Raw genomic sequence first — 12,813 nt, 5'->3', positions numbered from 1 at the left:
AAATGATTTGTTCTAGTTCTCTGAAAAATGCTCTTGGTATTTTGGTAAGGATTGTATTGAATCTGTAGATTGCCCTGGGTAGTATGGTCATTTTAACAATATTAATTCTTCAAATCCATGAACATGTTATATCTCTCCTTCTTTTTGTGTCATCTTCATTTTCTTTCATCAGTGACATAGTTTTCTGAGTACAGGGTTTTACCTCCTTAGATAGGTATATTCTTAAGTATTTTATTATTTTTGATGCAATGGTAAATGGGATTGATTCCTTAATTCTCTAAGGGTTCATTATTAGTGAATAGACATGCAACAGATTACTGTATATTAATTTTGTACCCTGAAACTTTACCAGATTCATTGATAAACTCTAGGAGTTCTCTGATGGTTTCTTTAGAATTTTCTATGTATAGCATCATGTTATCTATAAACAGTGACAGTTTTTCTTTTCCTTTCAAACTTGGATTATTTTAATTTCTTTTTTCTTATCTAATTTCTGTGGTGAGGACTTCCAATAATATGTTTAATAAAATTGATGAGAGTGGATATCCTTGTCTTCTTCCTCAATTTAGAGGAAATGTTTTCAGCTTTTTGCCTTTGAGTATGATGTTAGCTGTGGGCTTGTCATATATGGTCTTCATTATGGTATGTCCACTTGATGTTCAAAATCTGGAGAGTTTTTATTATAAATGGATGTTGAATTATGTCAGAAGATTTTTATACTTGTATTGAGATGATCATATTGTTTTTAATCTTCTATTTGATAATGCGGTGTATCATATTGATTGATTTGCAGATATTGAAAAATCCTTGCATCATTGGAATAAATCCCACTTGATCATGCTGTATGATCCTTGTAATGTATATTTGTATTTAGTTTGCTCTTATGTTGTTGAGGATTTTTACATCTCTGTTCATCAGGAATATTGACCTATAGTTTTATTTTTTTATGAGATCATTGGTTTTGGTTTCAGGATAACACTGGTGTTGTAGATGAGTTGGGAAGTGTTCCTTTTTTTGCAAGATTTGAAATAGTTTGGGAAGAATCAGTGTTAAGTCATCTCTAAATGCTTGGTAGAATTCCCTTCTGAAGTCATCTGGTGCTGGACATTTGTTTGTTAAGAAATTTTCACTACTGATTAAACTTCATTACTGGTAATTGGTCTGCTAATATTTTGTATTTCTTGTGGTTCAGTCTTGGGAGGTTGTACATTTCTAAGAACTTTTCCATTTCTTCTAGGTTGTCCATTTTAATTGGTGTATAGTTGCTCACAGTAGTCTATTATGATCTTTTACATTTCTGTGGTGTAAGTTATAACTTCTCTTTTTTCATTTCTGATTTTATTGACTTGGACTGGCTCTTTATTTTTTTCTTGATGAGTCTAGCCAACAGTTTGTCAAAGTTGTTTCCCTTTGCAAAGAACAAAAACTTTCTTTTAATTGAAGTATACTTGATTTACAATGTTGTGTTAATTTCTGCTGTACATAAAAAAAGAGTCAGATATACATATATATGAATTCTTTTTTTTAACATCTTTATTGAAGTATAATTGTTTTACATTGTTGTGTTAGTTGCTGCTGTATAACAAAGTGAATCTGCTATATGTATTCATATATCCCATATCCCTTCCCTCTTGCATCTCCCTCCCACCCTCCCTATCCTACCCCTCTAGGTGGTCACAAAGCACGGAGTTGATCTGCCTGTGCTATGTGGCTGCTTCCCACTAGCTATCTATTTTACATTCGGTAGTGTATATATGTCAGTGCCACTATCTCACTTCGTCCCAGCTTACCCTTTCCCCTCCCTGTGTCTTAAAGTCCATTCAGTACTTCTGCATCTTTATTCCTGTCCTTCCCCTAGGTTCTTCAGGATGATTTTTTTTTTTAGATTCCATATATATGTGTTAGCATACGGTATTTGTTTTTCTCTTTCTGACTTACTTCACTCTGTATGACAGTCTCTAGGTCCATCCACTTCACTACATATAACTCAGTTTCATTTCTTCTTATGGCAGAGTAATATACCATTGTATATATATGCCACATCTTCTTTATCCATTCATCTGTTGATGGACACTTAGGTTGCTTCCTATCTATTGTAAATAGTGCTGCAATGAACATTGTGGTACATGACTCTTTTTGAAGTATGGTTTTCTCGTAGTAGGATTGTTTGATCATATGGTAGCTCTATTTTTAGTTTTTTAAGGAACCTTCATACTGTTCTCCATAGTGGCTGTATCAATTTACATTTCTACCATGCTACCAAGAGGGTTCCCTTTTCTCCACACCCTCTCAAGCATTTGTTATTTGTGGCGTTTTTAATGATGGCCATTCTGACTATTTTTGTATATTCTTTTGCATTATGGCTTATCATAGGATATTAAATATTGTTCTATGTGCTATACAGTAGGTCCCTGTTGTTTATCCATTCTATATGTAATAGCTAACACCATCCTCCCACTCCATCCCTCCCCTAACCCCCTCCCCCTTGGCAACCACAAGTTTGTTCTCTATGTCCATGAGTCTGTTTCAAAGATAGGTTCATTGTGTCATATTTTAGATTCCACGTGTAAGCGATATCATATGGTATTTGTCCTTCTCTTTCTGACTTACTTCACTCTGTGTGACAGTGTCTAGGTCCATCCACCTCACTACAAATAACTCAATTTTGTTTCTTTTTATGGCTGAGTAATATTCCATTGTATATATGTGCCACATCTTCTTTGTCCATTCATCTGTCAGTGGACACTTAGGTTGCTTCCATGTCCTGGCTATTGTAAATAGTGCTGCAATGAACATTGTGGCACATGTCTCTTTTTGAATTATGGTTTTCTAAGGGTATATGCCCAGTAGTGGGATTGTTGGATCATATGGTAGTTCTATTTTCAGTGTTTTTAAGAACCTCCATACCATTCTCCATATTGGCGTATTAATTTACATTCCCACCAACAGTGCAAGAGGGTTCACTTTTCTCCACACCCTCTCCAGCATTTATTGTTGGTAGATATTTTGATGATGGCCATTCTGACTGGTGTGAGGAGATACCTCATTGTACTTTTGATTTGCATTTCTCTAAGAATTAGCAATGTTGAGCATCTGTTCATGTGGTCCTTGGCCATCTGTATGTCTTCATTGGAGAAATGTCTATTTAGATCATCTGCCCATTTTTTAATTGGATTGTTTGTTTTTTTGATAAACAGCTGCATGAGCTGTTAGTATATTTTGGAGATTAATCCCCTATCATTTGCTTCATTTGCAAATATTTTCTCCCATTCTGTGTGTTAGCTTTTCATTTTGTTTATGGTTTCTCTTGCTGTGAATAGCTTTTAAATTTAGTTAGGTCCCATTTCTTTTATTTTTATTTTCATTACTCTAGGAGGTGGATCCATAAAGCTATTCCTGAAATTTATGTCAAAGAGTGTTCTGCCTATGTTTAGCTCTCAGAGTATTATAGTATCTGGCTTACATTTAGGTTTTTAATTTATTCTGAGTTTATTTTTGTGCATGCTGTTAAAGAATGTTCTACTTTTTTATGCTTTTACATGTAGCTGTCCTGTTTTCCAAGCACTACTTATTGAAGAGACTGTCTTTTCTCCATTGCCTTCTTTGTCATAGATTAATTGACCATAGGTGTATGAGTTTATTTCTGAGCTTTCTATACTGGTCCATTCATCTATATTTCTGCGGTTTTTTTTTTTTTTTCTGCCAAAACCATAGTGTTTTGATGACTGTAGCTTTATAGCATAGTCTGAAGTCAGGGAGCCTGATTCTTTCAGCCACTTTTTTTTTCTTTTCTTCACAATTGCTTTGGCTATTCAGAGTGTTTTTTGATTCCATATAAATTTAAAATTTTTTTGTTCTATTTCTATGAAAAATGTCATTGGTAATTTGATAGGGATTGCAGTGAGCCTATAGATTGCCTTGGGGAGTATAGTCATTTTGACAATATTGATTCTTCCAATATACAAAGAATGATGTATTGATTCTTTCAATAAACCATGAAGAACATGGTATATCTTTCCATCTATGTCATCTTCAATTTCTTTAATCAATGTCTTATAGTTTTCAGAGTACAGTTTTTTGCATCCTTGGTAATTTTATTCCTAGCTATTTCATTCTTTTTATTGTGATGCTAAATGGGATTGTTTCCTTAATTCCTCTTTCTGATCTCTTGTTGTTAGTGTGTAGGAATGCAACAGATTTCTGTGTATTAATTTTGTATCCTGCAACTTTACCAAATTCTTTGATGAGCTCTAGTTTTATGGTAGCATCTTTAGAATTTTCTATATATAGTATCATGTCATCCACAAAGACTGACAATTTTACTTCTTCATTTCCAATTTGGATTCCTTTTATTTCTTTTTATTCTCCTATTACCATGTCTAGGACTTCCAAAACTTTTTTGAATAAAAGTGGTTAGAGTGGACATCCTTGTCTTGTTCCTGATCTTAGAGGAAATGAGTTCACATTTTCAGTGTTGAGTATGATGTTAGCTGTAGGTTTTTCCTAAATGGCCTTTGTTACGTTGAAGTATGTTCCCTCTTTGACCACTTTCTGGAGCATTTTTATCATAACTTCGTGTTGAATTTTGTCAAAACCTTTTTCTGCTTCTATTAGATGATCATGTGTTTTTTATTCTTCAATTTGTTAATGTGGTGTACCACACTGATAAATTTGTGGATATTGCAAAGTCTTTGCATCCCTGGGATAAATTCCACTTGATCATGGTGTACGATTTTTTTAATGTATTGTTGGATTCAGATTGATAGTATTTTGTTGAGGATATTTGAGTCTATGTTCATCAGTGATATTGGACTGTAATTTGCTCTTTTGTAGTATCTTTGTCTCATTTTAGTATCAGGGTGAAGGTGGGCTCATAGAATGGGCTTGGTAGTGTTACTGCCTTCTACTAGGTTGTCTATGTTTTTGGCATATAGTTGCTTCTAGTAGTCTCATGATCATTTGTATTTCTGTGACGTCCATTATAACTTCTCTTTTTTCATTTCTAATTTTATTGATTTGAGCCCTCCCATTTGTTCCTATGAGTCTAGCTAAAAGTTTATCATTTTGTTTACCTTCTCAAAGAACCAGCTTTTAGTTTCATTGATTTTTGCTGTTGTTTTCTTAGTTTCTATTTCATTTATTTCTGGTGTCATTTTTGTAATTTCTCTCCTTCTACTAACTGTAGGTTTTTTATTCTTCTTTCTCTAGTTCCTTTAGATGTGAGGTTAGGTTATTGAGAAGAATTTGTATTCTGCTGCTTTTGGATGGTATGTTCTATAAATAATAATTGATTCCATCTGGTCTCATATATCTTTTAAGGCCTGTGTTTTCTTATTGATTTTCTGTCTGGATGATATGTCCATTGATGTAAATGGTGTGTTAAAGTCCCCCACTATTATTGTGTTATTGTCAATTTCTCATTTTATGGCATTTAGCACTTGCCTTAAATATTGAGGTGCTTTTATGTTGGGTACATGTATATTTACAATTGTTATATCTTCTTCTTGGATTGATCCCTTGATCATTAGATAGTGTTCTTCTTCTTCTCTTGTAACAGTCTTTATTTTAAAGTCTATTTTATTTGATATGGCTATTGCTACTCCAGTTTTCTTTTGATTTTCATTTGCATGGAATACATTTTTCCATCCCCTCACTTTCAGTCTGTATGTGTTCCTAGATCTGAAGTGGATCTATTGTAGACAGCATGTATACAAGTCTTGCTTTTGTATACATTCAGCCAGTCTATGTCTTCTGGTTAGAACATTTAATCCATTTACATTTAAGGTAATTACTGATATGGCTGTTCTTATTGTCATTCTGTTAATTGTTTTGGATTTGTTTTTTAGGTCTTTTTTCTTCCCTCCTCTTTTGTTCTCTTCTCTTGTGTTTTGAGTACTATTTTTAGTGCTGTGTTTAGATCGCTGTTTCTTTGTGTGCATATCTATTGTTGATTTTCATATATATATATATATATATATATATATATATGAAAAATGGAATGTTACTCAGCCATAAAAAAATAATGAAAAGGTGTCATTTGCAACAATGTGGATGGATCTTGAGGGTCCATGCTTAGCAAAATAAGTGAGACAGAGAAAGACAAATACTGTATGTTATCAGTTAAATGTGAAATCTAAAAAATTAAACAAATGAATAAATAGAACAGAAACAGACTCACAGATATAGGGAACAAACTAGAGGTCACCAGTGGGGACGGGGTGGGAGAAGGGCAAGATTGTAGTATGAGATTAAGAGGTACAAACTACTATGTATAAAATAATTGAGATACAAGGACATATTGTACAACATAGGGAATATAGCCAATATTTTACAATAACTTTAAGTGCAGTATAATCTATAAAAATATTGGATCACTATGTTGTACATCTTTAACTAATATAATATTGTAAATCAACTATAATTTTAAAAAGCTTCCATCTCTCATGAGTGATTTTCATTTAAGTGTTGATCACTAATAAATATGTATTATTTATATTAAATAACCCAGCCATAGTCTTATAAAATTCAAGACTCATTTGTAGATCTGGCCAATCTCCCTTTTACTCCTCCCTCCCATATTTGTCCTCCAAATCTCTGTCATGGCAGAATATCAAAGCTCTCTTTCTACTTCAACACGGAGTTAAGTCACTCCCTGTGGTGAAACTTCCTTAGAGCCAATGATAATTAATTTTAAAAGCAAGTATTAATTGACATTTTTTATTTGTCAGGTACTTGTTAGACATACATTTTCAGAGGTGAACAAATCTTCAATCTGCTCCTCCATAGAATTTCAAGACTAGAGGGCTCTTAACACATAACTTTTCTATATAATATTTATTTTGGATAGACCTTTCTAAAGGATATTAGAAGCACCATAATTTTTTTTACAAAATTGATAATAAAAATAAAAATTTTATACAAAAATTTTCTGAGTATCTTAGAATGTTGTATATCTAACTAAGCCAGCTTATGTAAAAATAAAAATTATAAATAGAACATTATCCTGCCAACACCTTTTTGTTTCTCTACTCCATTTATCCCACACAAATCACCACACCCCTTAATTTTATGGTGTTTCAGTTGAGTTACAAAACTACAGCATCTTTTTCTGAGCATTGTCCTTAACTACAGTTTTATGACATTGAAAAGTTATTAACAGTTTTATTTTTAGGGGTGAAAATGCTGTTCCAGTTATATTATTTAGAAGAGTCCTTAGCTTTTAAATATAAATATTAAATATTTATGAGTGAAATAACATGATATCTAGGACTTGCTTCAAAATAAGTAATTGGGTAGTGAAATAAGTAGTTGGGGATTATAACAGCAATAAGGTCATCATAAGTTGATAACTCTTGAAACTGTGACAGTTACATGATATCTTATTATACTATTCCATTTGTGTACATGTTTGAAATTTCCCATAACAAAATGTTAATAAATTACCTTAGTTTTCATTCCCTCATTTACATTTTATCACTAGGTATGATGGTAGTCCTATGTGTTAACTCAGCTAAGCTATAGTATCCAGTATTCAATTCAATATTTACCTAAGTTTTTCTCTGATGGCATATTACTGATTTTAAGTAAAGGAGATTACCCTTGATAATGTGGGTAAGCTTCATCAAATCAGTTGAAATGCCCTAAGAGCAAAAACTGAGGCTTCCTGGAGAAGAAGAAATTGTGCCTGAAGACATCATTCTAGCCTGAGACAGTTTTCAGTCTACCAGACTGCTCTACAAATCTCTGATTTGCCAGTCCTCACAATTGGGTGAACCAGTTTCTTGAGCTAAATGTAACATTCATACATACACCTATGTATATGCTTAAAGAATGAAACTCTAATGGTAAGAACTTGAGTTCAATAGCAGATTTTCAGATAGGGCACATGGTAGAGCTGAGCTCCTTAAGTCACTTGTCAAAGACCTATTATGTCTATGCCACATGAGAAAGTTTATTCTGATCTTATTAAACTATAAATTTAAATTATAAGAAAGGCTACTTAATATTTTAATCTATTAGAGCACCCCTAATTTTTATATAAAACTCTCTAGTGATCTAGATATAATGTAACTTGATAGTTGAAAAAGCTGATTGTATCTTTTTTAGTATTTTCAGAACTCAGCTGATGCAAAAATTACAAAATCAAATAAGATTGTTCCACAGCCAGAGAACTTTAGCGTGCTGGAGAACCTAAGGCTTGAAGTCAAGTAATGGCAATACAAGATATTATCTACAGATGAAGGCACTAATACTTAGAGAGGTTAAATATTTGCCTGAAATATACAGCATAAATGTTTTTTTTTACTGCCATATTTCTTAAATTCCACACATTAAAAACTTTTGGGAAACTGTCTTCAAAAGATGTAATACTGGTTCACCTAAACCAAATTAACTAATCAGAGAGGAATCCAGGTTGGTGTGCTTTGAAAAAGTTTCCAAGGACATCTTTTGGATACCCTGCTTAAGAGTTACCATATCACCTGCAGAAATTCAAAATCACTGGGCAACGATATTTTCTGCTCTTTGTTTCCATTTATATGTTAAAGTCCTTGGAAAAACATTTATGGTCAGTAAACCAAATGGCCCAGAAGAGGAATTTCTCATTTTTCTCATTGGTCATTATAGAACCCAAGTGTCTGCTACTGTGCATTTAATAAAGTTTATGCATGTAAGATTGATAAGATATTTACCAAACAGGCAAAGTTATATTATTTTATATTCTTATATTATTTGATTATGCTTTATTTTGAGGAAAGTATTATATCATATTCATACATAATATGAGTTGGTGTGTATGTTGCACATTTCAGGGATATTTCAGATGGGCATGTAGGGATTAAGTACAATAGAAATAGTCATACATATGTGTGGACACTACAACCTAACTTATTTGGCCAAGACTAAGGTTTCCATGGTGACTCCAGAGAGGAGTTTAAAATTCCCTTCTTCCTTTTTTTAGTTAATTTTAATTGGAGTATAGTTGCTTTACAACGTTGTGTTAGTTTCTGCTGTACAACAAAGTGAATCAGCTATACATATACCTATATCCCCTCTTCTTTGGATTTCCTTCCCATTTAGGAAAGGTCCCTTCTTTTTCACTGCTCTCTTTCTCATCCTTCTGCATGTGACTCCTGTCTTAAAAAATAATCAACAACAAGATTAATAAGGCACAGACTTTTTAATAAAATTAAATTTGGCAGAAGGTCTTTATCTTTCTAATCTGTTTCAGCAGTCTAAGTGTCACACAGTCACTTTCAGCATCTCTCTAGAGAGCACAGAAAGACATTCTTTCCATCTTTGATCTGTTTCTTGTTACTGGAAATTATCTGTAAGAATGCACCAGCAGAATTTCTTTTTACTAGTGCCATTATGGTACCACGAAATAAAGTATTTTTACACCCTTTGATTAAAATTAGCATTCACTTTGTTTACTTCATCTTCAGCACTTAAGCAACATCGAATGATGCAAAAACCTTGGGATGTATAAATAATCAAAGAGAATCCCAGAGAGCTGGTCTTTGCCCTTTAAGCCCTTATATTTAACATGGAAGGCACTACTATGGGTAAGTAGGGGCAAAAGAACATAGTCATTGAGATAATAAGTGATTCATTGATGAGAAATGTTCTCACCTCATCCACAGTTTAAAGTTAAGTGTCTTAAGGCTGGAGGGTCAACTCAGCTGATTGAATTATGCTGCAAGTCAGCAAGCCATTATTACATTTCCAAGTCAGAATGATGGAAGCTTAAGGTTGTTCTATATATTCCTGTCAAATATGTCCTGTTCAGGTGGGAGATCCCTTTACTGTCACTTCCATTCTTTCATTAAAATCACCTGTGTCATCAAGAACAACAAATGCAATGGTCTTTTCAGAATGTTCAGTCCTCTCCCATTATTTGAGGATCACTTCTGTGAAAGTCACATGGCTGCTAAAATCTCACTTGGACTATACTCTTATCAGATATAAGAAGGACCTAAGTTTACTGTGGGAATAAAGTGGACAGGTTGTGCTTAACTCTAGTCAAGCTGTAAATCAACAAACAGAACGAGTGGTTAATCTTACTAAACAGTGACTCTTTGGGCATTTTCCTACTCATCCAATATTATGCTGAGAACTTCTGAAAGTTAGATGGATGTAATGGACCCAGTGCTTCCCTTCAAGGAGTGTAAACATATTAATGGCATAAAATACTCAATAACAAAGGCCAACCAATATTTAAAATCAGTGTCTGTGAAATCACAAGACAAAGAAAATCTTCATATGGTTAAAGGACAAGAGGAGAGAAAGCACATCATTATGTTGCATTTACATGCCCATGATTTACATGTTTATTTAATCTCTCCTAATATGATAGAAATACATTTCCAAACTTTACAAGAAGAGAAACAAAGGCTCAGAATTGTTAAATAATCTAATTAAGTCATCCTTGGATTTGAAATCCAGATATTTATTTCTTGCCATTACACTAGATTTTTTAGACTTCATGAAGAAATTGGAGGAAGCCCCGCTGCCCCCACTACCCCTGCTGCATGAGTTGCTGGTAGGACTTGTCCAAGCAGGTGGTCGAGGTTCACGCCAAGACTAAATATTAGGGGAGACCTTCAAGATGTTGGAAGAGTAAGACACGGAGATCACCCTCCTCCTCATGAATACATCAGAAATACATCTACATGTGGAACAACTCCTACAGAACACTGACTGAATGCTGGCAGAAGACCTCAGACTTCCCAAAAGGCAAGAAAATCCCCCATGTACCTGGGTAAGGCAAAAGAAAAAGGAAGAAACAGAGACAAAAGAATAGGGACAGGATCTGCACCACTGGGAGGGAGCTGTGAAGGAGGAAAAGTTTCCACACACTAGGAAGCCCTTTCACTGGCAGAGAGTTGGGGTGGCGGAGGGGAAGCTTTGGAGCTATGGAGGAGAAGGAAGCAACAGGGGTGCAGAGGGCAAAACAGTGAGATTCCCACACAGAGGATGGGTGCCAACCAGCACTCACCAGCCTGAGAGGCTTGTCTGCTCACCCGCCAACCAGGACAGGTGGGGGCTGGGAGCTGAAGCTCGGGGTTCGGAGGTCAGATCCCATGGGGAGGACTGGGGTTGGCTGCATGAACACAGCCTGAAGGGGGTGAGTGCAACACAACTAGCCAGGAGGGAGGCTGGGAAAATGTCTGGACCTGCCTCATAGGCAAGAGACTATTGTTTTGGGGTGCACTAGGAGAGGGGATTCAGAGCACCATCTAAATGAGCTCCAGAGATGGGCACGAGCCACTGCTATCAGTGCAGACACCAGAGACGGGCATGAAATGCTAAAGCTGCTACTACAGCCACCAAGAAGCCTGTGTGCAAGCACAGATACTATCCACACCTCCCCTCCCAGGATCCTGTGCAGCTCCCCACTGCCAGGGTCCTGTGATCTGGGGACATCTTCCCCTTGAGAACACACGGCATGCCTCAGGCTGTTGCAATGTCATACTGGCCTCTGCTGATGCAGGCTCGCTCCACATTGCATACAATCCCTCACCCTGGCCTGAGTAAGTCACAGCACCCTAATAAGCTGCTAATTTAACCCTGTCCTATATGAGCAAAGAACAGACGCCCTCAAGCGACCTATGCTCAGAGGCGGGGCCAGATCCAAAGCTGAGCCCCAGGAGCTGTGAACACAAAGAAGAGAAAGGGAAATCTCTCCCAGCAGTCTCAGGAACAGTGGATTAAATATCCACAATCAACTTGATATACCCTGCATCTGTGGAACACCTGAATAGGCAACAAATCATCCCAAAATTGAGGCGGTGGACTTTGGGCACAAAGACATATATATTTTTTTCCTTCTTCTCTTTTTGTGAGTGTGTATATGTATGCGTCTTTGTGTGATTTTGTACGTATAGCTTTGCTTTTACCATTTGTCCTACAGTTCTGTCTATGATTTTTTGTTTTGTTTTGTTTTTATATAGTTTTTAGGGTTTGTTATCATTGGTGGATTTGTTTTTTGGTTTAGTTGTTCTCTTCTCTCTTTTGTTCTTTTTTATTACTTTATAATCTTTTCATTTTTAATAAATATTGTTTTATTCTATAATTTTAAAACTGTATTTTATTTTTATCTTTCTTTCTTTTTGATTTCCTTTTCTTCTGAGCCTTGTGCCTGATGATAGGGTTTTGGTGCTCTGACCAAGTGTCAGGCCTGTGTCTCTGAGGTGGGAGAGCTGAATTCAGGACTTTGGTCCACAAGAGACCTCCCAGCTCCACGTAATATCAAACAGTTAAAGCTCTCACAGAGATCTCCATCTCAAAGCTAAGACCCAGCTCCACTCAACGACCAGCAAACTACAGTGCTGGACACCCTATGCTAAACAACTAGCAAGACAGGAACACAACATCAACCAATAGCAGAGAGGTTGCCTAAAATCATAAAAAGGTCACAGACACCCCAAAAAACACCACCAGGCACAGACCTGCTCACCAGAAAGAAAAGATCCAGATTCATCCACAAGAGTACAGGCACTAGTCCCCTCCACCAGGAAGCCAACACAACCCACTGAACCAATAGTAGCCACTGGGGGCAGACAACAAAAATAATGGCAACAACTAACATGCAGCCTGCAGAAAGGAGACCACAAACAGAGTCAGTTAAGCAAAAAGAGAATACAGAGAAACACAAAGCAGATGAAGGAGCAAGGTAAACACCCACCAGACCAAACAAATGAGGAGGAAATAACCAGTCTCCCTGAAAAACAATTCAGAGTAATGAGAGTAAAGATGATCCAAAATCTTGGAAATAGAATGGAGAAAATACAAGAAACGTATAGCAAGGAACCA

This window comes from Mesoplodon bidens (genome assembly GCF_964165515.1).
Source record: "Mesoplodon bidens genome assembly, chromosome: 7".
Lineage (NCBI taxonomy): Eukaryota > Metazoa > Chordata > Mammalia > Artiodactyla > Ziphiidae > Mesoplodon > Mesoplodon bidens.
This window is presented reverse-complemented; position numbering follows the sequence as displayed.